A 24441-nucleotide genomic window follows, 5' to 3' on the forward strand; every position below is an offset into this window, starting at 1 on the left:
CACAGTTTACCAAATAATCTTACATTCCACTCCAGTTAGTGAAAAGGGAAAGCTGCAGAGTGGCTTTTGAAAACAACTGCATGGTTGTGTTTAACAAAATTGGTGTATAATTCAATAAAGTGGTCCTAATATTTCGAAGTGTGTTGACGTTTTAGGAAACAGTTGATGTTCATGAATTTTGGCTGCTTTGCTAGATGTTTTTTTTTTTTTTGAAGGAGTATCACATGTATTTCCTGCCTGTGTTTCTGGAAATCTAAAAAAAAACTCTGTCAGGTCATTGATTTACCGGATGAGTTTGAACTGCCTCTCATTTTCTCCTGAGGATTCAAAGTTTTGGGTCAATCAGAGAAATAGATGGCGGTTTCCCCAGTGCTGAAAACTGGATGAGACAATGAAACTGACCAAAGACAAAATTGATAATGCATCTGACATGTTGTAATTATGACCATGTTATTAGAAAGAAGACTCTTTTGTTCCACTTATTCAGGATGTATATGGTCCATGGTAGAGTGTTGTGAAGTGTGTTTTAAAAAAAGAGAAAACTTGAAGTGCACCAAAGTGTTCAGCATAAAATCCAATTAGAGCAGACAAAGTATCTAAAAATCATGTCTTTAAAAAATAGGAGATTTGAGCAAATGCTAGACAAAGGACCCAAGAGATGCTTCATCAGTCAGGTACCCTTCTTCTGTAAGGCAAATCTGTTTCATATTAAACTAAAGAAATGGGAGGTGGTGCTATTAGACTTAATTGCTACTTTTGACACTGCAGACTGTAGTGTCCAGTTATCACCCCAGGGACATTGATTCCACAGTTCAATTTAATGAAAGAAGGTACATTCTTTCAACCCTTTTATATGCAAATGTCTGCATGGCTCTGTCCTAGGCCCGGTCCTTTTTGTCCCATTTGATCTTTCGGATCTATTTTTTATCAAATAAAGTGTTTGCCTCCCTCCTGATTTCCTTTGTTTGTATGTTTGTTAAATGTGGTTCATCACACCTGAGTTCAGTGTCTCTAGCCACACCCAGGTCTTGTTATTGCCACACCTGTTCTCAATCAAGACAGATCAATCAAATAAGATCTGTCTGATAAAGTGAGATACACCAAAAGACCCTCAAAAGCTCATTTCCACTATTTAGCTCGAACAGGGCCTACATCTTGATTTGATGCTTGTTTAAATATATTTCTAGAATAGTTATATTACTTTGCTATATTGTTTGTTCGAATTTATCTGTTTCAGTGTAATGCTAGTACTTTAATTACTCTTGACATTATTTTTATTGTGAGTTTGCTGAATTACTTTGTTTTCTATTGTACAGGTATATTGTGCAACTTTGTTTTTGCAAAACTGATCTTGAAATGATCCGTTATGAAATGAGTTCTTTGCTTTAATATGAGTCAACTAATAACAGCGGTTCATCCAATGCGTTTCAGAGTCTTTTTTAATGAGCGATCAAGCCTACAGGACCATGTCAAAGGATTACAGGAACCTGTTCGTTTTAGAGAAAATATAAAAACAGAACAGAAAATACCCTCTTAGCGAGTGAATATATGGAAGGTAACAACAAGAGTAAAATATCAGAAAACAATTCTTATAAGGGTTAAATAAATAAAAAAATCCACTGGAACTCCCACGCCATACAAGATATTTCTTAGCTACACTTAGATTCATCCAACAGCGTTACCTCATTCTTAAAGACAATATTATTCATATTTTATTATTCATCCAGTATTGCTGAGATTATTCAGGTCACACCATTACTATCTGCGAAGAAATATTAATGCTAGCAGAGCCAATATTGTCCTGTGCTCTTTTAATGCCAAATCCTTGAGTGTGATGGTCTCTTCTTTTGCTTGAAAAATATGTGGAAGGCGAATCACTTGTTTAGTAAATAGAGACAGAAACAATGCCACAGTGAGTATGAGAACTCTGCTTATGAACTGAATGGATTGTTTTTATTGTGAGCAGAGTAAAAAAAAACAACATTATCTTCACTAACTATTATATCTGCTTTTTGTTCTGTTTAGACAGCTAATTTGTATTTAAATCTTTATTTAGTTTAAGTTATTCTGTGACTTAACATGCTTTGTGTTTGTTACTGAAAGAGGGAAGAATCAGTAAGAAACAAGTTGGGAGACCAAGGATTTTTAAACTCATCTTATATGCATAATGCATAGCAATTCAAAGGAAGCTCATTAATTCCAGATGAGAGAATCCTCTTTGGCTGCATTGGCCTGTTGTACTGAATCAGTGTGACAGTGTCATATGCTTACAGTTACGCCAGAATACACAATAGTATGTATGCAAGAAAAACAAAGCATCTGTAAATGTATTTATTTTTTTTCTTGCATGCAATTCAGTTCCAGTGGTTCAGCGGTGACTCACATCAAACTTGCATGCGGGTGGTTAGCAGCACAGATCCATTATAGATTAAAGATGTTGTAAGTACAGAGTAAAGCACTATGTCTTCTTGCCCTCCAATATACCAATATGCCTCAGGCTGTGTGTTAGCATTTTAATGTTTCTGAAACTAGAACTGGGAAAAAACACTGTGTGGGAAAACACTGTAGCTACTTTTAAAGCATATTTTAACTGGTGCTGAATGTAAAGCAATCAGAAAAATGTCAAGCATCTTACAAATGTTCAACATAAAATGATACTGGCGTGTTTGAAATGAGATTTTGTAAAAACTGAAATATGCAATCTGGATGAGGTTTGTGTTTAAATAATTGGTGAGAAGAGGTAAAAAGTCATCTTTTTTCTTCTTTCTTCTTAATGTTTTTGTTTTATTGAGCATCTTTTTTACTTAAACTTAAAATATAATTTCTAGAATAACTATTCAACAATTAGCAAAACCAGCTAATCAGCTATCACTGTTTGCTGCATTGAACTTGCATAAATACATTAACTTTTTTTTTCTCCTGAAAACAACATCTTTCAAAATATGCATTTAAAATTATATATTGGGTACCAGTCGAAGGTTCAAGAATGCACTTCAATCAATCAATCAATCAATCAATCAATCAAATTTTATTTGTATAGCACATTTCAGCAGCAAGGCATTTCAAAGTGCTTTACATCATTACAAACACAGAAACACAATGCAACATAGAATCAACAATCAAAACACAGCATTAAGTCAAGTTCCATCAATAAATTTGTAATTGATTACGTTTTAAATACAATTCTAAACAGGTGGGTTTTTAGTCTAGATTTAAAGGAAGTCAGTGTTTCAGCTGTTTTACAGTTTTCTGGAAGTTTGTTCCAAATTTGTGGTGCATAGATGCTGAAAGCTGCTTCTCCTCGTTTGGTTCTGGTTCTGGGGATGCAGAGCAGACCAGAACCGGAAGACCTGGGAGGTCTGGAAGGTTGATACAACAACAGCAGATCTTTAATGTATTGTGGTGCTAATCCATTCAGTGATTTATAAACTAACAACAGTATTTTAAAGTCTATTCTTTGAGCTACAGGGAGCCAGTGGAGGGACTTTAAAACTGGTGTTATGTGCTCCATCTTCCTGGTTTTAGTGAGAACGTGAGCAGCTTTGTAACTGTCTTTATGTGGCTCTGGAGGTTCAGAGCCACATAAAGACTCTGAACCTCCTCGTTCTTTGCACTTCAAAGAACGAGGTGCAGAATTAACATTTTTACTAATCATCCAAAATATTTTGTCCATAAAGCCAGTGACAATCTAATCAGAAAACTAGATTTCTTTTTTATTTCAGTGAAATGGATGCTTGTTTCTGCCATATCCAAGTGTTGTTGGGTTTTTTTCTAAGAGAATAACCCAAGTTCTGTCTTATATATATATATATATATATATATATATATATATATATATATATATATATATATATATATATATATATATATATATATATATCTACGAGAGGACCATAATAACCTCCCTGAGCAAGCCTTGGTAACCATCACTGTGACAGATGTCCAAGAAAGAGTCTCAGGTATGAAAAACTGGACAGCACCAGGGCCTGACATGATCCATGCCTACTGGCTAAAGAAACTCACTGCCCTCCATGAGCGACTGGCAGACCAAATGAACCAGCTGCTACAAAGTGGGACTCACCCTGAATGGTTAACTGAAGGGCGGACAATCCTAATCCAGAAGGATCCATCAAAGGGTCCAGTCCCACCCAACTACCGACCAATAACCTGCCTCTCCACAACATGGAAGCTCATGTCAGGCATCATAGCGGCCAAGATAAGCAAACACATGGATAAACACATGAGCACGGCACAGAAAGGTATCGGTGTAAATAGCAGAGGAGCCAAACACCAACTCCTCGTAGACCGCACAGTTGCCCGAGACTGCAAAACCCGACACACCAACCTGTGCATGGCTTGGATTGATTACAAGAAAGCCTATGACTCAATGCCGCATACTTGGATCATTGAATGCTTAGAGATGTATAACATCAACAGGACTCTGAGAGCCTTCATTGCAAACTCGATGAAGCTGTGGAAAACCACCCTTGAAGCCAACTGCAAACCACTTGCACAAGTGTCCATCAAATGTGGCATATACCAAGGAGATGCTCTGTCCCCGCTACTGTTCTGCATAGGCCTGAACCCCCTCAGCCAAATTATCAACAAGACTGGCTACGGATACCGACTCAAAAATGGGGCCAACATCAACCACCTTCTCTATATGGATGACATCAAGCTGTATGCCAAGAGTGAGCGAGACATCGACTCACTGATCCACACCACCAGGATCTACAGCATGGACATTGGGATGTCATTCGGACTAGAGAAATGTGGTCGGCTGATCACAAAGAGGGGGAAGGTCATCCGCACAGAAGGGGTCTCACTCCCAGAAGGAACAATAGCAGACATAGAGGACAGTTACAAGTACCTAGGTATACCACAAGCAAATGGCAACCTCGATGAGGTCACAAGGAAAGGAGCCACAGCTAAATACCTCCAACGAATAAGGCAAGTCCTGAGAAGCCAGCTCAATGGCAAGAACAAAATCCGCGCAATAAACAGCTATGCCCTGCCAGTAATCAGATACCCTGCTGGAATAATTAGCTGGCCAAAGGAGGAGATAAAAGCCACTGATATTAAGACTAGAAAACTACTAACAATGCATGGAGGATTCCATCCCAAATCCAGCACCCTGAGACTGTACACGAGCCGCAAGGAAGGAGGCAGAGGACTAGTGAGTGTGAGAACCACAGTCCAGGACGAAACAACTAAGATCCATAAATACATCAGGGACAAAGCCTCAACAGACAATGTGCTCAGTGAATATCTCAGGCAACAGGGAACGGAGGTTGAGGTGCCAGAGATACCATCATGGGAGGACAAGCCCCTACATGGGATGTACCACCAGCAAATAACCCAAGTGGCTGATATCAGTAAATCCTACCAATGGCTGGAAAAAGCTGGACTCAAGGACAGCACAGAGGCCCTCATCCTGGCCGCCCAGGAACAGGCCCTAAACACCAGAGCAATAGAGGCCCAGATATACCACACCAGACAAGACCCAAGGTGTAGGTTGTGCAAGGAGGCCCCTGAGACAGTCCAGCACATAACAGCAGGGTGCAAGATACTGGCAGGGAAAGCGTACATGGAACGACATAACCAAGTTGCAGGCATAGTGTACAGAAACATCTGTGCAGAATATGGACTGGAAACCCCGAGATCAAAGTGGGAAACACCCCCAAAGGTGGCGGAGAACGCCAGAGCTAAGATCCTGTGGGACTTCCAGATCCAGACAGACAAAATGGTAATGGCGAACCAACCAGACATTGTCGTAGTGGATAAACAACAGAGGAAAGCCGTTGTGATAGATGTAGCAATACCAAGCGACTGCAACATCAGGAAAAAGGAGCACGAGAAACTAGAGAAATACCAGGGCCTCAGGGAGGAACTGGAGAGGACCTGGAAGGTGAAGACCACAGTGGTGCCTGTGGTCATCGGGGCCCTCGGGGCAGTCACCCCCAAACTGGACCAATGGCTACAACAGATCCCAGGAACAACATCAGACATCTCAGTCCAGAAATGTGCAGTCCTTGGCACAGCCAAGATACTGCGCAGAACCCTCAAGCTCCCAGGCCTCTGGTAGAGGACCCGAGCTCAGAGGATAAGAACCACCCGCGGTGGGTGAGAAGGGAATTTTTTTTTCTTTTATATATATATATATATATATATATATATATATACATACAGTATATATGACTAGCAGCTCTACACCTTACACTTTTAATTCTCTACTTCTATTTATTGGTGGACATCCGATGTTTTGGAAATGGACTAACAGCCCTCCCCACATTGTTAGGCAATTGCATTTCTAAAGTCATTGCTTATATCTTACTTGCCTGACATTGCGAATAAATTTACTCCTGCCTGCTCCAGAGCAATTTTGTATTGCAAACTATGTTGAGTTAGCAGTAAATCACATTACAACCTGGTAATGAAAAGTGTGTGTTTGCTTTTTTTTTTGACTCAAGCTGGATTAATAACACATAATATGTGTTTGTATCCAGCTCTGTGAAGGCTCCCCCAAGTGGCAAGATAATTATTTGTCAAATTAATTAGAAAGTATGTGGTTTTCTCAGTTTCACTTTTGGTTTCAAGCAATCACATGCTGAGGTGAGTGAATTGTAAACAGCAAAGAGAGCACATTTTTAGTGACATCATAAAAGAATCACTGCTGCGATTTCTAAGTAGCAGCTGTAAAAGATTCTGTAGCAGACATGTCTCACAGCATGGCATGTGAGAGCCATGGCGCTACTGCTCCAAAATATTGTAACCTGTTGAAATAAAGTTTGGTAGCCTGACTTAGCTCGAAGTGAAACTCTGCATACTGCAGTTTTAAATGTGTGAGAAGAAGCGGTAATTACCAAAGGCAGCTTGTCTTCCTATAACATTGAAACATAAGGCAGATGCATCTGTGTGACTGAGGTGTAACAACCACATTGCAGTTATGTGCTTTAACACATCAAAGTTCTACAAGTCACCGGAAGGACAGTTGAACAAAAACACATCAACGTCATCTGCAACCGCAACTGAAGCAACATTCAAAATCCACAAAAAGAAATATCAAATTGCAAAGCACTGACCTCGGCTCTGCTGCTTGAAATCCCACTGCTGCCATAAGAGGCTTTACTACAGACTAGAAGCGGGTGAATAGGGATAATTTAATGAAACATTAGACAAGAGCACTCCACAGTCCTTTTAACAAATTGGTTCTTTTCAATGCCAAGCTCACCCCAGTTTGGTTGCCTGAAGGAATAGCTGAGTTAAAACAGACAGAAAGTAAAATGAAGCACAGTTATTGACCTGTAGCGCTTAAGCTTTGGTAGAAACAGTGACCGTAGGCTGCAGAAATTCATAATATGAGGCTGCTGCTGAAAAAGCCACTGGTGGATTTATAAAACCCTTCCACAGGATGGATTAACTGAAACAACAAGCTGTTTACTTGGGACCAGCAAAAGCGGAGGCACACTTTTTTCACAGCTACCTACAGATGGCCTCCTGGTAATCGGACCTTTTCAGTGCCATTGCGGTGTCAAAGATAGCTGCCCTTTTAAAGATATTGGAAGGTCTCAGGGAAACATATTTGAAGCATCACTAATTAGATTCACCCCTCATTGCCTTTCTACTCTTCTTAAGCTCAAGCTTTAAAGGAGGCCGGAATGAAGCTTTGAATTAGCTAAATGAGATTTCCAGGCACATGACTTGGATTTCACGTGGAGAGAGAGAGTCATCAACAGGCACATTGTGCCAATATGACATTATGATGATTGTTGTTTGCGCCCCCATTCAAAGGCACAGTGAAAAATATGTCTATGCATGTGTTTGTGCTAAACATTTCCAGTATTGAGGGTTTAGAAAAAGGTTTAGATTAATAAAATGATTTCACTGGACACTGATTGGGGTACACCAAAATGTTCTTGGGTTCTTTTCAACTTCCAAGATTGTAAATAATATCTTGCATCCGAGTTTTCAGAGAATATTTAGCAGTTGTAATCCAGATTTCTTCTCTAACTGGCATAGAGCAAATGAACTCATGGGCTATTTACCATTTAACTAATTATTTTCCAAACTCTGGTCCTGCATGTTTTAGATGTGTCTTTGCTTCTACATAATTAAGAATAATAAATGACATTAACAGCTTGTTAATAAGTTCTGTAGAAACCTGTTAAGGGATTATTAGTCTAAGACAGTAAGTAAGTAAATAAGTAAGTCAATAAGTAAGTAAACGTTATGTATATAGCACTTTTCACCAGTCAAAAACCGCAAAAGTGCAATAGATCAAGACATTAAAGGAAAGATCAAACAGCATACACATAATATCATGCAGCAGAAAACTAGTTTAAAGGCAGTCTGAATAAATAAGTCTTCAGCTGCTCCTCAAAAGAATCAAAACATCACAAAGATGGAGGCAGTACTTTGCACAATCTGGGGGCCACTGCTCTAAGAGATTTAACCTCTCTACCTCTTTTGTCTTAAAATTTGTATGCAGAACCAATAACAGCCTTTGACTATAAGATCTTAGATTGAAGTGTGGGTTTTCGAAGGTTGAAGATATAGGCTGGGACTTGACTACACAGGACTCTAAAAGAAAAGACAAAAGAAATTCTAAAATGTAGCGGCACCCAATGTGAAGAGATTGAAACTAAAGAAATGTGCTGTCTCTTCTGTGTTGGCAAAGCCTTGCAGCAGCATTCTGAACTGACTGAAGACAGTCAAGAGCTTCCTTATTCCAACACATAAAAGGCTGTTACAGCTTTTAAGATAAGATTAAATAAAAGCATGAATAATCATCTCTACTTCAGCTTTTGACACCAGAAATCTTATCTTAGAAATATGTCTTAGCTGAATAAAAAAGCTAACAGGAGTAAATATAGATATTATTGAAAGGCTATTTCAGAAGTTCATTTAAAATAGTGAAAGTCATCATACTGACTCATGACACACAGTGATATAATTCAGGTGGTTATTTCAGCTAATTTCGATGACAGCTTTATGGTGAAAAGAAAAGAAAATCTCAATTTTTTTAGAAAATCACAATACTTTGGACCTATTTTTCATAGACAAGCTTTGTTGTTCTAATGCTTTTTTATGTCAGCTGAATATGTTGGGCCATTTGGAGGTCAAATGCATACATATTAAACGGTAAATATTATCACTGGAAGTTCTTAACCCGGTCATAACATATAAACAATAATGTAACTACTAGTTTCATCAGTTTTTGTTGCTCAAAAAAGATAATTTGGAAAAGTTTTTCTTCTGCCTGAATTTGTTGCTGAGTGAATTTAGTGTTTTTATAAGATGTAACACAAAACTAACTGATATAAACTTCATGTGTAAGGAACCAACATATTTCCCTTTTTCAGTAGATATTTTAAAAAATAAATTTACTTTGATGATATTTTGTGTTTTGATTTAACAATACTCTGTTTTTTAGCTCAAAGATGGCCTACCATAGCAACACCATTGTTTCTCATGCTGCTGTCAGTATGCCTGGATTTGGATCCCTCAATGTTTTATAATTCCAAGAAGGCTGCAAATAATGACTAAAACTGTAAAAGAAACTTTTGACACAATTTTTCCTAAACGTTTTAGTCAAAACTTTAATCCAACATTTCCTGCTGTTGGGTGAGTTAAGGTTTTTCCTCCCTGTGGATTAAAGGATTTTAGGGTTGCAACACTTTTTCATCCGAATAAAGTCACAGCTAATCCAGCTAAACTTGGATCATTCACAATGTAAACGACAGGTTGACCTCATGTTTCTGGATCCTACTGATCTGTTTCATGCGATGCGTTAGTAATGTGTTAGTGAGCTCCTCGCAGTGAGCAGGGGATTATTTTTTTTCCTACATTTGTTTGGTGTATTTGCAAAACTTACTGGGGATGCTGCGTGAGGGGATTTACCAGATTTGCAACGCTTGCTTTTTTTGGAAGCAACGTTGTTGTTTTTTTGTCGTGGTTGTGTGCTTTTTTAGGGTAAAGTGTAGATGCACCTGTCCTGCCAAATACACAGCCAGCAGTCAGGGAGACAAATTAAAACAATTTCTGCAGATAGTCTGCTAACAATTCTCAAGACTCAGCGAGAAACAAAGTTAAGAAGCCAATGAACTACAGCAAAGTATAGGGTTAAAGAACTAAATTCAGCTTTGTGTGGACTCAGTTAAAAGTGCAACCAACGCAGTTTTAATACAGATTCATTGAGCATCCACTGTGTTAAGTTGGCACTCACTTTCAAAACAGCACTCATGCTGTTAAGGGCAGGATTTTGAGAGAGGATAATATGAGTTAATATAAAAAAATATTTTCTAATATTTCTTTAACAGCTACAACATGATTCAGGTTTGAACAGAATCTATTTCCAAATTTATACATTCATTCCGTGGAAGGCTAGGATGGGCAACTCTAACAAGTGTTGATGTCCTGTAGTCTTATGAAGGACTCATGCCCCAACACCAAATTTGAGATAGTTGAATTATCAACCCAGCTTTCAGTGACGTTTTACAGAAACCTGGTAATCACACACTCAATTAAGATCATCTGTGACCGAGAATGATCTGAGACTCCAGTTCTTAAGGACTTACTGTAGTTTATAAAACTGCAAATTAAGGTAATAAAAAGTAGCATTAAAGTGATGTATGCATTAGTGCATCGATAATCATCATCAATAGTAGATGGTCTTGCATAATTCAACCTACATACAGTAAATTATAAGCTGCTTATTTACACAAGTACACAAGTTCACTTTATTAGGTACAATCTTTCCACAACAGAAACAGCAAATCAGGCAATCTGACAAATGGTAACAACCTAATGCATTCTGGCATCTGTGATTTAGTTCATTCTAGATATGAAAATGGGTGACAAAAAGTTTTTCAGTGACTTTGCTTCTTGGTGCAAGATGGATTGTTTGGAATATTTCAGAAACCAGTGATCTACTGGAATGTTCATTCACAACTCTCCTGGGCTGACAGAAAGTGGTATGAAAAAAAGGACATTTCAAACTGATGATGGTTGTGTGGAGAGAAATGTGTTGGTGAGGTTGGAGTATAATGGGCAGGGTGGTTCCACTAATTGTGCATATAATGCTGGCCAATAAAGCTATTATAATCTTAATTACTACCAAAGTATGTAAAATATTGTCTCTGAATGCACTGCATGATAAAACCTTGACGTTTGCCTATACCAGATGTAACCCTTGTCAGCTAAGAATAAGTAGGTGAGAATGCAACACAAACACAATCTCATCAAATCAGACAATGTTTTGATGAGATCGTGTTATTAACATTTCAGGTTGCTGTTGACAGTGTGATGATGTGGGGGATATTTTCTTGACTTAGTCAGGTTCACTCTAGTACCAATTGACTATTGCTACCCATCTTCTCATGGCTACTTCCAGCAGGATAGGTCTCCATGTTGCAAAGCTGAAAATCATCTCAAATAGGTTTCCTGAACATAAAAATGAGGTAATGTTCTCCAATGGCCTGAGGAGTCACCAGAGCTAAATCAATTAGGGCCTCTTTGGGATGTGGTGGAACAGGAGAGTCATCATTGATGTGGAGCCAGCAAGTCTGCTGCAACTGTTCAATATTGTCGTTGTCAATATTGATCAAAGCCTCTAAGGAACATTTCTGATACCTTGTGGTATAAATGCCTCATAAAATTAGTGCTGTGTAGCAAGGCGTAAGTAATCAAAAAAGGACAGAGAATATATTTTTAAGTGTAACTGATTGTTAGCTAAATTAATTCACATGGAACATGTTTTTGTTTAGACCCAGCAGCTTGACTTAGGCATTTTTTTGGTTGCTTTGACAATTTTGCACAGTGTTCATCAAGTTTGATACTCCACTGTTTTAATGGAAATGGGTTTTGACAAGATACTGAACCATTAAATGTTAGAAATGTCCCACACAGTTTGATCATTGCTTAAACAATGTTAAGACTAGTACTAATATAAATTATTTCTGCTATAACTAAAGTTGCATAATATAATAAATCTCAGCTGGTGAAATGTCACCGCCAGATAATTCTTCTTGAACACAATCATTGGTAGGCCTTTTTATTTTAGGATCCATGTTCAATTTTGCATACCAGCAATATTTGGCCACATGGATGGGTTTTCACTGCCTCCAGGTTCACTCTTGGCATAGATTCTAGTGATCAGAATGCAAAAGTTCACAGAATTGTAGGGATCTCAGAAAAATAAGAGTGAGAAAAATGTGGGTTAATCACGTTACGTTTTTCTAATAAATCGTGCAGCCCCAGTTATTATAACAAGATGAGTGCACCATCCCAAGCTCGCTCTGAAATGTAAAATTCTGAGTAGTTTCATGTCTGAAATCTGAAATATCTTCCAAATGTGTCACTTAACTGTCAGTGTGTTATAAGTGGAGGAAGAACAAATGCCTCTTCTATAATGTTAGCAGAAGATAACAAACGCATTGATTGTAGCCCATGTGTCATTCTATTGTTGTTGTTCATGTTGTTTTAACAGCACTTATTTAATCATAGGGCTGCATTATCACACCCTTGTATATTTATGTCTTGTTTACACTTACTGATTGCGTGGTATACAAAATGCTAATTGTGGGAAGTAGTCTTGCGTACCGTTTAATCACTGCTCTGGCTGATAATTAGAAGCAAAAAGAAAAAAAGAAAAAAACAATAGAGCCAACTCAGACAAAATGCTGCCAATGACAGAGACTACATATTTTGGCTTTGTTTGTGTGTCTGCCCGTCTGTGCAGGGGAACCGATTCTTCGACCTCTGCATTTGATTTAACCAGAGGACCTGTTTTTTCTTCATTACTCTCTTGCTGTTTTTCCGGTGTGACACTGGGAGGTTAAGAGTTGTCTGTGGATGCTTATTTTGTGTCACTTTGTTGCTGGAGTTGATCAGATAAGAAGACGGTAAACAAGTTGCGTTCAACCGCTATAACATGCTCATACTTTAGACTTATGTTTACCAGTGGAAGATCAATGTTTTGCAGTGTCAGAGGTTTGACTCACACTTTCCTACTGCCATATAAATAAATTCTTATTCTAAATTGCCTATAGAAGCATCCGTTCTCTGATCTGATATGTGGAAATGCGTGCAGTTCTGAGATATGCTCTGTACTCGCCGTCACCATGTTTCTGTATGAGTCCACAGGCTTTTTGTCAGGTAATGCTGATGAGCAGAACATGGAAATCACATTAAACCCTACATGAATCATCATCCATGTGCTCAAGAGGCTTGGTAGGGGAGCATTAAAACCTCCTCATGGCAGCATAACTTTGATCAAGAGCGTCCGGCAACGCAGTAAAACCATAAGCTGCTGTATGTGCCATGCTCAGATGGGTCAGGGACAAGTTGTCTGAGTTTTACCAAGCATTTCAAAAGCACCAGCTATTCATAAATGTTTCATCCTGTGTTAAGTCAGTGTTTACAATCTGTGCAAAGGAGCATTTTGACGTCAGTAGATTGTGAGAAGTGAGGCTGAGATGAGCTTTTTTACACCTGAGGGTTTTGCGTCAGTGTATCACAGTCACAGTGTGGCTCATTTGACTGGCTTGGATTGTTATTTTCATGAGAGTGAATGAACACAATGTCTTTTGAGACTCTAATATGAAATCTTTATTGCTTCATCTTTAATATTTTATGACTTTATAGTCTTCACCTAAAGTAGACGGCTGCTACAGCTCCCTATCTGGCACAGAAATGTTTCCCCTGAGTGTCCCTTGTGCTGTAAATGAACTAAATTGTTGTAAATGTAAATTAATTTTATGTCCTCACATTTGTCAGGCTGAAAAGGGGGCTGACAGGTGCCATAAGAAGCTTAACAGCAAGGTAAATCTGCTCAGTAACAAAGCTTAGCTAGCCTGGGTGCTATTGTAAATGTTTAATCCACTCGCCTACGTGCTTACATATTTGGTATACAGAGAGTGTTAGACATGCTCGAACCAGAGAGTGCCAAACTGATAATGTGTTATGGAGAGGCTGTCGTCCCAAAATATTTGAAATTAAATTTCATTAAAAAAATTAAAACAATTCAATATTTACTCAGAATTTTTTGTGAATGAATACTCAAAGTACACTTTAAAGGAGTTGCTGCTGACATTTATTTTTCCTTTTCTGCCACACTTAAATATTTTAAATCACCAAATGTCAACATCAGACTGAGTACTCTTAGTAAAAACAAAAAGCAATTTTCAAATGATGTTTCCAGTCATTAAGGGGATAAAGCTGGTCAAACAATCCTGGCCTTATATGTAAAAAAAACAACAAAAAAAACATAATTAACTTCCCTTGTTAAATACCAAAATTACATATTTTTTGGAAAGTTGAGTTCATTTTCACTTGTCACACCCAGGTCTCATTACTGCCTGACTTGCAGAAAGAAATAACCTGAACTGGGTGCTGAAAGACCTCCAAAGGAAACACATTATGCTCTAAATCTACAGTGTCAGTCTGGAAAGTGGTTATACGGGCCTTTCAAAAGCTTTGGTTCTCCTGCAAGTCACAGTGAGAACAATAATTCACAAATAGATAAAAGAAAAAGCACTTCCAATTTTTTTAAAGTGTGACCCATGTATAAAAAATTTCCCAAGAGTGCATCAACAACTCATCTAGAACAGCATCGTAAGCTCTGCAGGCCTCACTTTCCACAGTCAAAGTGTGTCCCCTAATCAGCAGGAAGGCAAAAAGGTATCCGTCAAAACCACTGCTGAACCAGAGCTACCCCAATATTTATATTATTAGGCTCTGGGGTTGCATTTTATCAAAATAGCTGAACTTCAAAATGGGCTGATAAGCTGAAATATTTCTGTATTACACATTAACAGAAAACAGAACAAACCTGTATAGGGGCAAATACGCTTGGTAGCTCACCAGCAATTTTTTTGTTCTAATTATTATTTTCTTTTTATTAATTCAAGAGTAATGGCTCTATATGGCAATTTGTGTGGGCTATAAATGAAATTATGGACAATTTGATTTTCAAGTCTATTAATTTCGGGAATCAATAGTGAATTAACTAAATTTTGATTATGTACAGCCAGGGTACCTGTCTATGAAACTTTTTTTCATGCCTGACTGAGAATTGTCAGAGAAAAGCTATCAGGTGCTGGCGACGGTGCTAAAGAGGTCAACAACTGGCCAAAGTGGACCAGAGAAAGAGGACTCTACACTTTTCAGCAACCCTTGTAAAGATTTGTAAAAACCTGTAAGATGTATCACTGAACTTTATAAAGTGACATTTCTAGTTTAGTACATGAGCACAACTCAATATCACTATTTCCAGCTGGAATTACAAATGTCATTTGCTATTGTTTGCCAACACTTTCTTGGTAATATGATCAGTTGCTGATGATAAATCCTCTTAAAACAGTTTCTAACTCCAGTTTGCAGTGGTGTTGATGAATGCAGGGCTCTGACAATTATGGTCAGCACTGTGTACAGCATTCACAAAATCCTCTTATTAATATGGCATATTTCTGCAGGAGACTAATGCAGTTTTTACATGATGCTGCACTAAAATTTAAATATGGCAGCTTTTAATGACAGGTAATCCTGTGATGGTTCTCCGTCTGTGTAAATCTGGTCAAATCTGATCTTTTATGCATATTTTTACACGTTTAATTTTTATATGTTTAATCCAACTTTAAAGAGTTTGTTTTTCTATATAGTAACATAACTAATAACCTTTTGGACTAGGCTGTAGGTAATATTTCACTGAGAGTTGGTGTCAACCTGCCAGAGTCTGAGGACAACTTTCTTTTGCTAATGGAGCTGCAGAACAATCTACTGAAGCAAACACAGAAAGGTGACTCAAATAAGGCAACAGAGAGACAGGCACTCGAGTAGAAAATATAAGACAGAGCAGGGGGTGGACTCAAGCTGATGTGTTTGTTTTCAATTGCAGGTTTCCAGTAGAAATGTAGGCAAACACATTTTAAGACTCCAATGCAAAAGAATATACAGGCAGTCACCTTGCATATAATTCTGAGCAGATACTGCACACTGTCACATGTTGTCTTTTTATTTTGTTGCATTTTTTTTAGAACCTGAGATTTGAAAAGGCCGCAGGTTGGTATATGAAGTAATAAAGGAAACTGGTGAATCATGCAGAATAATGACGTCTTTACCCATTTCACAAACAATATCAAGGTCTCTATTCCGCTTTTGAAATTATTTCTGTAAACATTCAGTAATAACATCAAGTAGTTTTTGCAGGTGGCAGACTGAAGCAGCTGTCAAAGACAGAAGTAAGGCTGTTTTTTTTTTTTTTTTTAATTATCCATTGCAAAGTGGATAGTTTGAAATGATCCACTTTGCAGAGCTTTTTGGCATGATTCATTACAGGACAAATAAATGCTGACTTGTGTTAATTGGTGAAGCATTGGAACATAAACCACCGCTCGTTAACCTTTCATCGTGTGTGTGTGCAGTGAAAGCTCAAGGCAGCAGGAAAGCGAAGCGCGTCAAGGGCTTTCCTTTTTAATTAGCAACAATTTGATAGTGTTGGATTAAAATCATTTGGAGGGTATCACGTTAAGTGTACATTTATGGGTCAAGAGTAGGCGAAAGGCTCAATTTAATGCTGAGTTATATATATATAAAAAACACTTGATTTGACAGATAATTTGGAATTGAAACTACAGCCAAAGGAGGCTCTTTCAGGTTAAATAATTAGGTTTCTGTTTGAAAAATTAGGCTGAAAGGAATCCTAAAAATGAAACATAACTCTTATTTTATCTGTAATATTTCACCAAATAGGTGAGGATTTGTAGATTATTGTGTTAGAAACTAAATGTTACACAGAATTAAAGAACAAGATTTGAGATGAATGACTTGCACGTATTTACAAATGACTGACAGGAATTAAAGATTTCTTATCAGCAAATTAAAAGCAAATACTCCGAAACAAGACTCGCAAAACTCAGCTTTAAAAAGAAAAAAAAAATATGCCACACCCTTGGAATCTATAGAATTTGCAGATGTACTCTATTGGGGGAATGACGAATATGCTCATCTGACATAATATTATGACCACTGACAAGTTAAGTGAAAAACACTGTTTTCCCAACTTTGCAAATTGTTAGGTGGGACATTGTAGGCATAAAATCTATATTTTATTGGCTTTCTGATATTGACTTTGCCTACAAGTCAACATCCAAATAAACGTTGGGCTGTACTGGACAAACAAGTCCAATCCATAGAGGTCCCACCTTGGAACCTGTTGGACTTTAAGGATCTGCTACTAACATCTTCAGCAGTGTCGTGGATTCCATGTCTCAAAGGGTCCAATCTGTTTTGTCAGGCATATTAGGCTTAATGTTACATCTGATCAGTGTATATTAAAGCTGATACTTTTAGAAAACGCTTTACATTTCAGCATATTTTCAATACCAGCTTTCATTGTGTAATGTTTGTTTTTTTTCCTCAATTGGAAGAAATGAGATTTCAATGAAGAGGCGATCAAAAAATATCACCCGTAAGACCTAACTTTAGCAAAGTAAAGCCAAGGAGATGGGTAGAAATCAATAAAGACATGTGTCATAAATTATTAATATCCTTGAGAATATGTATGGATGGCAGTGTCATGCTGTAATTGGCACGGCACTTAGCTCAAACTGAGTCCGGCTCCGTGTTGAGTGATGTAAGCTGTCGGCACCCGCCTAGAAAAATGCTAAAGCTATTTACAAGAGCAGAGTGATAAATGTGTGACTTCAGTTTAAGTTGACCCAAGTCTGGTTGATGGGGCACCGCTGAGGGAAACAATAGGTTCACTGGTGGAAGAGGTTTTAATGCATATAAACCCAGTTAACCTTTAACTGGTGGTACAAGAACAAAACAGTAAAATGAGAAATTTATGTAAGCTCCTATACAAGGCCCAAATTCAAGGCACTCAATTATGAAGTCAAATTTATTTTAAATCACGTTTGATACAGCATTTTTATAACTGAAGGTGACATAGTTACTTGTCGGTGCCATAAAATGACTTGATGTGCCTGAAAAATACATAATACTGGCCTTTTAATTCAATTACAAGAGAATGTTGGTTTTGTTGGTCTATCATGTCACAAGAAATAACTTTTTTCTCTTTGTTGATGCTGAAATATGAATTTGGATTATGTGAAGGTCATTTGAGTCCAAATCTTAAAATTTTAACAGATGCAAAACAAAGATTGAGGTGTTTTTGACTTGGATAGACACCCGGTATCAAAGGTTTATGATTTACATTTTCTGGAAGTTCAGGCTTTTGCGATTTGAGAAAGCTTGCAGAAACACATTCAAAACAAGAAGCATTTATAGCAAAAAAAAAAAAAAAATCTGCAAATACTGCCTGAGGTAAACATATATCCACTATTTGAACTGCACAGATTTGCAAGGCTAAAAGAAAACTTCCTATTCTTTCTTTCTAAATAAAAAGATAAGGCGTCACAAAAATGTCAGAGTAGTGCCATTTCTCATCCCGTGTCCTCCGTTGTCTTCCTGCAGGTAAAAGATTGAACGGATGAGGCGGAGGACGTCTTCCCCGGCACAAACGCACACAAATATTGTAGCATTCATCTGCAGGGGGAGGAGGACCTGCGACTCACTGTTGCCCAAAGGAGAAATTCAAGGTCAGTGAACAAAGTTTGTCTTTGTTTAAACAGACTGGGAAGGCTTCCCTCTTCCTGCTGGTTGTTTGTGTAAAGAATTAGGATGATAATATCTTAGTAGCAGCCCCCATCATGTACAAGGAGGATACTTTTCTTGTATTTACCTCTCAACCTTTATCTCTGCTCTTTTTCTCTATTTATTTTTTGCTCATTTCTTCCTTCTTTTCTTTATATTTTCTAATCTATGTTTTATTCCATATTGTCCGTCTTGCTACCACTCTTTTTTTCTAACCTTAACTCCGGTTAAAGACAATAATAAAGCCTAAAATCTGCATCATGTGAAACTTTGTGAACATTAGTTATACAAATAAGACCAGATCAGAAGAACTTAGGTAAAGTTTGAGCTTTACTTAAGGCTATTTTAGAAACTCCGAATACAGATTTAATTTGTTCAAAACGGCTATTTGGATCTCGAAAATGTGCATGTGAAAACGTTTCCCTATTAAAAATATGCTAAATTAAAATACTTTGTGCTAATATGCCAAAGAAGTCCAGTTAAAGGCTGGCTCATTAAAAAGGCTTATAACCATAAAAACAAACATTTTAATGATTCAGATTTGCAGTCTTAGCATCATAAAACCAAATTAATTACTGTGTTTCAGTAGATCCATTCAGATATAATGCATATTTTAGGCCACAGAGTCAACATGCAGAACCTAGAACATTTTAAATAAAATGTATGTCTCTTGATAATTTGTATAATACCAGGTCTGTCGACTTGTCTAAATTAATTTTGAGCTAATTCATGTTCCCCACAACAGAACTCTTCAATACAATCCTTTTCTTTCAGTATTTACATACATCCTGGACTGTGATATTAGTACATAATTTTATTTGTTCTATTGTTATCTACTTTTTCATATTTTTACAGTTTTTACTTAGTAAATATGACTAATTTGAGTTTCATCATCATTTTATTCTTTCTTACTTCTAGTTTGCTGATTAAAGTCTTTAACTTTAAGGTTGATTTATTTCTCTTGATAAAAAAAAGCCCAATTTATAGACTAGTCAAATCTAGACTATATTATACGACAGTGGTGAGATTTTTTAACCAGTAAACCTTCAGAGCATTTTCTTGTTTCATAGAAATATCGTTAAATTCTTGTATTATTGTGCTAAACTCCATATCATGTGGCATTCCTTTGGTGATCTACAGTAGATGTATCGCTACAGCACTAGTAAGCTAGGGTGTGTTTGGTCATGCAGATGCCTGTAAAAGCTAACTTGTGTGTAAGTTATGCAGTGCAAGACAAGTGCTGTGATGTCAATTTCAGCTGGTGTCGATGAAGTTGAAAATAGCCAGCAGTGAGCTTGGAAAGCTTTCTTTTTACTTCTCTGATTGAAGCCTTCTGCTTCTGTTTTTCGCTGTTTTTATTTTCCCAGTCCTGTGTGGCCTCTTTGTCCTCCTTCTTCATTTGAATGTGTTTTCCATTCTTTTTCAACCTCCCTGCATTTTCTCCTTCCTTCACTTCTCTTCTCCATTCTCACTTTCTTCTCCTGTCCTTCCTACTGTTCTCCATTTCCCTCCTTAGCATTGTCTTTATCCAAAAAATAAAAATCACTTATCAACTGTCCAAAACAAACACTTTATTGTCAAAGGATTTGTTTCCCTGTGAAGTCCACACTCTGAGAAGAATTTGGATTTTAATTGCTTCCCTATAGATCTGTGTCTCGTTGAAAAACTGGGCTAATTGCATTAGTAGATTAAATGCTGCCAGCTTGTGTTACTGCAGTGAGCATGCTGGAGTGCTGCATGTGTTTTAGTCAATGGAAAAATAATAAAGGTGATAGCCAGGATGTCTGTCTGGTTTATGTGACATGCTTTTCAAAAAGCTTTTAAGGTGTCAGTCATGACAGGATGTCTTCCTTCACTCGTCAACACTGCAGGTTCATCACATTGGACAAAGTCTCTTTGACGTGGTTAATGAAAACACTTCCTACCAGGGGCAAAAATCCATTTAATTTTTTTTTTTTGGGGGGGGGACAATAAACAGAAAAAATTCAGATTAATTCTTTCTCATGAAAAACAAAATCTCCCCTTTCTTTTCTGATCTCTTGTGACTTGCCTTGTACGATTGAACCCTCAGCTTGTTAAATAATGTTTTTAAAAAGTAATAGTAGTAGTTATAGCAACATTCTCTATTAGTCTATATTCTTCCTGAAAACAGATTTTATTTTTATGTTCAATCAGCAATGTCAACAATGGTATTATAAACCTTTATGATCACATCTAACATAATTTATTTGCACCTTGGTCTGATTTCCACTATAGTCCATCAAAGTATAGCTTTACAAGTAGTTGAAGCTGAAATTAAGTTTCAAAACTGTAAAGAAAATACCTTCAAGAACAATCCAACATCAAACTACTCTAGACAATATAAAATGTCTCCCTTCCATCAATTTATCTACTGTGTGTTATCTGTCTCTGAAAAAATACAATATCTGTCAACCAAACTGAAACATTTCCACCTCATAGTAGATAACCATGTCTTTATAGTACACGCCAAAATAATATAATTCTTTTTTATAACACTGAGAGTGATATAGAGCATTTCTTTAAGCATGTAATTCTTTTTTAGTTGACATTATCAAAATGCCTCTATAAAACTGTGGATTTGCCCAAAGAAGCAGAGCAATGTTCTAGTTCTTAAACAATCAAAGCTGAACATTTCTTTACATCAAAATCAGATATCTGTCAAACTGAATATCTAAGTCATGTGATATCAGCCTACAAGAAAATAATCAAAACTCTAACCTCAAACTCAAATTTAAAATATTTATATACATTTCTAGAAACAAATCATTGAAATGTCAATAAAATATGAATTAGGCTTTTATCTGACGCTGACATTCTGACAGATGGTTTTGAAAAATCTGTCCTCTTTATTTTCCACCCCTCTTTTCTCATCTATTTTTTCTCGGTCCTCAGGTGAGCTCTCTTTTTCTGCTCCGTCTTCCTGTCGTTTCCCTCCTCATTCTCCTTTGTCCACTTCTCTCCTCCTCGTTTTCCTCTCCCTGTCTTTTTGTGTCCTCCTCTGTCCTCTTCTTCTATATCACACATTTGAGCTTGTTAAGCATCACAAGCTAGGCTATTAGCTTAAGCAGAAAGTTGATAGAAAAAAAAGAAGTTGATTTTGAACAAAGTAGGAGGAATGTCATTTCCATGTTACAACCTTGTGCATGTTGAGCATGTGCTGTGATGAATGCCTTACACATTGGAGTGGTTTCCTCAGTGAGTGAGGTTGTTGCTGCTCACTGAGAAAGAGCTGCAGACTAGTAGCTGCCATGTAAGGAGAGTAGTGAGAGAGGCCACCAGATTACCTATGACTGCACTGAAAAAGTTCAGCAGCTGAGATGGAAAAACTATGGATACAAGAACAAGTATTGCAAAGGTTTTTCACCAGTTTCACCAGTCAAGGGTGAGAGTCATCGACACACCATTCCCACTGTGAAGCATGGTGGTGACAGCACCATTGAATGGGGGTGCTTCTAGGCAATGGAAGGCTCGTAAAGATAGAAGGCAAAATGGATCCAGGAAACTACAGGAAAATCCAGAAGGACAATTTGTTTTCATCTGCAAGAGAACTACAGTTTCAGAGAATATTTGTTTTCCAGAATGGCACAGTCAAAGCCCAGACCCTAAGCCAATAGAACTTTTGTGGGTGGACTCAAAAGGGCTGTTCACATCTGATCTCCATGCAACCTAACAGAGTTGGAACATTTTGCAAGGCAGAATCGATTGTCAATATTTTTTGACAAAAAAGTAAACTTTTGTTGATCTAGGTTGATTTTTAGAAGCAACAAAAAGGGTAAAACATCCAAGGGGAATACTTTTCATAGTCTCTCTTCTTCTCTTTTTTTGTCTCTTTTCTTACTTCTCATAAATGTTTTGTAATTGTTTTATTTTTTTTCCTTTTCATTCATTCATTCTCCCTCCCTCCTTGTTTTTTTGTTCCTTATTTCATCCCTCCCATTGCCCCTTAGTTCCACCTCACTGCTCTCCCTGCAATGTTGCTTACTTTATAGGAAACTCTCATGGACATCATGGTATCTGAAGATGAGGTGAGGGCCCCTGCTGTTCATTTTAGGCCCTGTACATTGTAGAATATTCCACCAAACAGTATTGATAGTGGAAGGTAATACCAACAGCTTTAAAGGATGGATATTCCATTGTACAGGGTCAGCAAAAGACAGGTTGGATACAAATTGTGCTTCCGGGACTTCTATCTATTTACTTTATTTATGAGACTCACAAATTATTTTATTGGTGAGTCTTTCATGTTTTTTGGTTTTGTTTAGTTTATGTTTAGTTTTGCTTTGGGAATTGCACTTAGATTACAGTAATTCTGGTCATCTCAGCATTTCTGAGTAAACTAATGGAAAATTTAAGATACACATTCCCCAGCGGTGGTCATCCATTGGGCTAGTCCATCGCTTGTCGTCAGAACTTCTTTTCTTCTTAGACGTTTTGGTCCATATAGACGTCATTGTTTCACCTTTTTCCAAAGGTCCTCTTTTAGATTGAGATCTAGTGACTATGGATACCCTTAGAGCAGTGGTGTCAAGCTTCAGTCCTCAAGGACCACTGTCCTGCAGTTTTTAGATGTGTCACAGGTACAAAACACTGGAATAAAATGGCTTAATTACCTCCTTCTTGTGGAGATAAGTTCTCCAGAGCCTTGCTAATGATCTAATTATTCTATTCAGGTGTGGTGCAGCAGTGGCACATCTAAAAGTTGCAGGGCAGTGGCCCTCCAGGACTGGACTTTGACACTTGTGCTTTACAGTATAGTAACCATGATCAAATTCAGATTCAAATTAGGGTTTGTGGTGTGGTCCATATTTCTATCAGAGGTAACAGTCAGATTTTGGCGTCACTGTGGTCATAAATGGATCCAAGTGATCAGCAACAAGTTGCCCAAAGTTTTCTATGAAAATATCACCTGTACCAGTATACCACCAGCTCCACCACCAATTTGAAACCAAGATGGATTCATGGAGTTATGCAGTTTAAGGCAAATTATGGTATATAATACCATCAAAATGCTGCCACCGAAATCAAGACTAATAGTTTTTTTTTTTATGTTGTAATATGTTATTGTCCAGTCTTTGTTAAATACATTGAGCTGTTGTCCTCTTGTCTGATTTGCTATTTCTGTTTAAAAATATTTTAACGGGTTAGTATACATAGGCATATGTAGTCTACTCACATGCAGCTGTCTGGTTTTCTGAACATTCCTTCAATAAACTGACATTAGCACACCCTCTGGATTAATAGCTTTAACCTTAAACCAGGAAATGGGCAGAAGGTTGAGCTAATTAGAAATAATGAGCCCCCATATTTGTAAATGCTATAAATATACCTTTTTATGGTATGTTACTGTGTTCTGTTTTATGTAATCTGAGTTGTGTGTATTTGTATCAGAAGCTTACTTATGTACATTACATGATTAATAATCTCCCTGCATGCTTAGGTGGGATTTAATCGAAGCAACTTTATGTTTCATATCTGTACTTAAAAGACGGGCAGTGAGCTTTATTAGGTTGTTCAAAAATAAATGGCAATTTTTCACAAACCATCTGTCAAGATTCCCGGTGTAAATATGCAAAATAGTGTCTACATACCAATCTGAATACTCACCTGAAAGACATGCAGTAAAAGACTGATTTGAAAAAAGCAGTGCAATTTGAGTTCTGAAATGTAATGTATTTTAAAATGTTTCATATTCAGCGGCAGCAAGATTTGCATTTTGGTCATTTTGTCCCCAAGGCAATTTCTATTCAGTTTTTCTTTGTCAAGAAA

At 37.3% G+C, this 24441-nt stretch overlaps 1 protein-coding gene across 1 annotated transcript in view; it reads left to right on the forward strand.

The window, feature by feature from the left end:
- The window catches only part of LOC102230895 (leucine-rich repeat and fibronectin type-III domain-containing protein 2), a 135006-nt gene that overhangs the window by 27356 nt on the left and 83209 nt on the right, over positions 1-24441 (forward strand). The window contains exon 3 of the mRNA XM_023353261.1: positions 18475-18599. The gene's annotated coding sequence lies outside the window, so the exon portion shown is untranslated. The remainder of the gene's footprint in view (positions 1-18474; positions 18600-24441) is intronic.

The sequence above is a fragment of the Xiphophorus maculatus genome, chromosome 19 (assembly GCF_002775205.1).
Source record: "Xiphophorus maculatus strain JP 163 A chromosome 19, X_maculatus-5.0-male, whole genome shotgun sequence".
Taxonomy (NCBI): domain Eukaryota; kingdom Metazoa; phylum Chordata; class Actinopteri; order Cyprinodontiformes; family Poeciliidae; genus Xiphophorus; species Xiphophorus maculatus.